We start from the raw sequence: 4846 nt of genomic DNA, 5'->3' as shown, positions 1-4846 counted from the left end.
TTGCTCTTTACCTGGTCTTTGACCATGTAATATGTTACTAGAAAATAGTTGCTTACATGAAGACATTTTCCAATGAAGAAACCTTTGTCAGCATCTAATGGTTAAGCTGGTGTATGTAACAAGTATATAAGAAGCAATAAACTCAGAGTTTGTCAAGCTGTGTCCTGCAGCTTCAAACCTCTGCTCAAGACATGCCTGCGTCTTTGTCTTAGTGTCTTACAAAATATTACCAAGGACATTTTTTGAGATGGCACATGAATTCAATTTATCTGATCAATGGAGGAAATGGAATCCCATAAAAAAGGAATACACTTTTTTCTCGAATCCACATAAATCGTGGTCTCGGTTGGATATGGCATGGATGAATGGGGAGGTAGGACAAGATTTGGAAACAATAAAAATAATGCCAAATTCATGGGCTGACCATAACCCTCTGAAAATAGTTTGGACAAGTCAGAAAAAAGTAAGGAGAAGGTGGACACTAAACACTCAAATTTTAAAAGAAAAAGAATTTATTGTAAGGATTAGAAAAGAAATGGAATTATTCTTTAAAGAAAACACAAAACAACAAACATCACTACAAATTATATGGGATACTGCTAAAGCATATTTGAGAGGCATAGCGATAGCTTATACAGCTAGAAAGAATAAGGTGAAAAGGCAAACACAAAACATACTTCAGGAAGAAATTAAAAAATTAGAATCTAAATTACAAAGGGAGCCCCAGGAAGAAATGATTAAAGCGGAAATGGTTTTGGCTAAACGTAAATTGAATATGGTAGAACAAGAAGAAATGGCAAGAGAATTGAAAGTAGCTAAACAAAAAATTTTCGAACATGCAAACAAGCCTGGGAGGTGGCTCACTTATAAATTAAAAAAAGAGAAGGAAAAAAGATTTATTCAGGAACTACAAGACAAAAATGGAGAGTTGCAATTACAAAATGGATAAAAAGTAAAAAATAATTCAGAACTATTTTGAGTTACTATACAAAAAAGAGGAAATAGAGGAGGAGAATATAAAACAATATTTAAAGGTTAATGGTCTGCCGGAATTAAAAGAAGGACAGAGAGAAATATTGAATAAGGAAACAACAGCTATGGAATTAAGAAACGCAGTGCAAAAACAAAAAAATAATAAAGCCCCGGGGCCAGATGGTCTACCAGGGGAGGTGTATAAGACTCTCTATGAAGATTTGGAAATGACATTATTAGATGTATACAATGATCTGTTGGAGAAAGCCAAATTACCAGACTCCTGGATAGAAGCAAATATAACTCTTATTCCAAAAGAAGGTACCGACCCCAAACAGATAAAAAGGTATAGGCCAATCTCGTTGCTGAATTCAGATTATAAAATTTTTACAACTATAATTGCGGAACGATTGAAATCAATATTAAATCAAATAATACATTCGGATCAAAATGGTTGAGTGTACTATGAAGTACACTCAGAAAAACAGGTAGCATTAATATTTTTAAATGCCCAGAAAGCATTTGACAACCTTAATTGGCAGTTTATGTTCCAACAGATAAAAGATATGAAATTCGGAGGGAAGTTCGAGAAAATGATAAGGGCAATATACAAGATACAAAAGGCTAGAGTGATAATTAATGGGGACAACACAGAGAAATTTGAAATAAATAAAGGAGTAAGACAAGGATGCCCAATGTCACCTCTACTTTTTATTTTAATGTTAGAAGTGCTACTAACCCAAATTAGAATCAATAGATAAACGGATTAAAGGTTAAAACAGAAGAATATAAGACACAGGCATTTGCAGACGATTTGGTGTTTTTTTAAGAGGAACCACTTGAGAGAGGAAATATCCTAATGAATTAGAAAAATATGGGAAAGTGGCAGGATTAAAAATTAATAAAGAAAAGACTAAAATGTTAGTAAAAATTTAACTGAAAAACAAAAAAGAAAATTAGAAGAAAATTTGGGATTGCAAATTGTAAAAACTATTAAATATTTAGGAATTTGGCTTACTATAAGATATTCTTCAATAAAAGAAAATAACTATAAAAATTGATATTACAAATGAAAAAAGACCTAGAGATTTGGGGAAAATTATAACTATCATTGTTAGGAAGGATTTCTGTGATCAAAATGAATATTCTACCAAAATTATTATATTTATTTCAGACAGTCCCAATAAAATTAGAAAAAAAATGTTTTTGAGGAATTAAACAAAATGATCAATAAATTCATATGGTTAGGTAAAAAAGCAAGAATAAATGTTAAAGCATTACAGGATAGTAGAAGTAGAGGTGACCTTGGGCTTCCAAAATGGGAAACTTATTACCCAAGCAGTGGGGTTACTTTGGATTAGGGATTGGATAAATTTAGATAATAAAAGGGTTTTAACGATCGAAGGACATGATTTACAGGTTGGTTGGCATGCCTTTCTATGGGGAAAATACAAGAAGTCACACACATACTTTTACCGGCACCAGATAAGAGATGCGCTGATTTGGATATGGAAAAAGGTTAAAAAGAAATATTATACGAAAATACCAAATTGGGCCTCACCAATGGAGGCAATGATCCAAACACACTGGACAAAAAAAAGATGACAAGATACAAAGAATTATTAGATAATCAAGGAAATCTTAGATCAAGGGAGGAATTAAAAGAACAGGGAATTATTATTGATTGGTGGCCATACTTACAGATACAATCAAAATATAGCAAAGATATGGAAGAATATGGAATAAATCGGGTACCACAGCAATTGGACAAAATATTGACAGGCAAGGAAGAAATTTTTTTAACAAAAACCTATAAACATTTACTAGAGGTAGAATTGGAAGAAGAAATAGTAAAAGGTCCAATGATAGCATGGGCACGAAATATAGGCTGAAATATAGAATTAGAAGAATGGGAAAGAGTATGGAACAAAAATTGCAAATTAACACTGTCAACTGCATATAAAGAAAACCAATATAAAATGTTCTATAGATGGCATTTAACACCGGCGAGATTGGCTAAGATATACAAAAACATGAATTCAGACTGTTGGAAGTGCAAAAACAAAGAGATAACATTTTATCACATGTGGTGGCAATGCCCCAAAGCAAAGATTTATTGGGAGCAGATAAGAAGATGGATACAGGAAATAACAAAAGAACGAATTGAACTCAAACCCGAATTATTCTTATTAGGTATAATTAATCCAAAGATGAAAAAACAACTTCAATACATCATTGTACACATAATAACAGCGGCACACATTGCATATGCGCAATGTTGGAAATGTGAAAATATACCAACAAATGACATGATTATTTACAAGATATTAGAATGCGCTGAGATGTACAAACTTACTCTAGAAATAAAAGACAAGGAAGCAACAGAATTTTATGAGATATGGGACAAATGTTACAATTGGTTAGAACTGAGGAATAAAAAAGTACGAGAAGTAATGTAAATAATCGTAAATATATGTAAGAGATATAGGACACAGTACTGTTAAGGAAAAAATGTATTTTGTATTTTGTTTTTTGTAAAGTGAAAAAGGAAAAATAATTTTTTTAAAAAAAGATACTGAGCAAATTCTTCAAAAGAGGGCCGCAGGATGGGAATCCATGGTCATAAGAATAAAGCAGTGGACTCTTCACTGCTCTAATTGCCATAAGGTAGGGCTTAATAGTGGTTTTAATCCATATTTAGTCGAGTTTGTCCTTCACTCACAGTTCTCTGGATGTCTCTTCTCTTTTTTCAACTCCAACTCCTCCATGAACCATGGGATGCAACAGGACCCACAAGAGGGGAGAGGTTGCATGAGCATGATCCACTCCAAAACTTTGGCTGACACCCTATTTCAAGCAGCAACCAGGGCTTCAGATGGACTATGCAGCAGACCATCAGGAACAGATCCCAGCTCCCTCTGAAACCCATTTGGGTCCATCAGTCACCAGTGGTGGACCAATTTAATTGGTCTACCCACAATGGACAGAGTGCTAGATAATTTCATGGTAATCAGGTAATCAGAGTGCTAGATAATTTCATGGTAATCTGTCCATGATGAGATACTGAGAATTCCTCCAATTTCAATTCACATATCCATTGCTCGATAAGAACACCCAATTAGGAGTAGAATCACTGTCTGGTGTTGGGCTCTGGATGATCTGTGATAGACCTGTGGCCATGAACTCTCCTCAGCTTCATTCCTAGAGTAGATAGCTTGAGATCCCCCAAGACCACAAGTCTAGGAAACTCTACCATCAACCAAAAATGGATTTAAGAAGCTTAGGCAAGGAGGTTACCGTGCAGCAGGGAGGCTGGTAAAACATCACCAACCCAAACTGCTCCCTAAAGTCCAACTTAATGAACAAAGTTTCCTATCCAGTGATCTGTAGAGCAACACACCTGAAAGCCATAAGAGATTCCTAGATAGCAACTGCTACACCATCATCCTGCCATGCGGTCTCTGGTAATGCATATCTGGAAATCAGCTGGGCTTATCTCTGAAATGACCACGCACACACCCTTTTTGGACCGAGCCAGATCTCAGTAATACATGCTACCTTGGCTCTTATTGACAATGAGATCCCAGTTGAATAAGGCCCTATTACAGATCTATCTTAAAAACAGCAGCTGGAAATGATCTTGTCAAAATGAATTTTTAAACTTGTGAACTTAAAATCTAAAATACATTGAATACTTCTTCTATGAAACACATGTTTAAATGTGCTACATTTTGACTGGTTTTATTCAATGAGTTAGGGAAAAAATCATATATTTGTTGAAAATCTTTATTTCATATGAATACATTTTTTAAAGAAATGGGATTCATCAATTCAGTAAGAAATGAATTAATTCAATTAATAAATCATACTACAA

This window comes from Protobothrops mucrosquamatus, unplaced genomic scaffold (assembly GCF_001527695.2).
Source record: "Protobothrops mucrosquamatus isolate PMUCROS unplaced genomic scaffold, P.Mucros_1.0 scaffold_311, whole genome shotgun sequence".
In the NCBI taxonomy this organism is placed as follows: domain Eukaryota; kingdom Metazoa; phylum Chordata; class Lepidosauria; order Squamata; family Viperidae; genus Protobothrops; species Protobothrops mucrosquamatus.
This window is presented reverse-complemented; position numbering follows the sequence as displayed.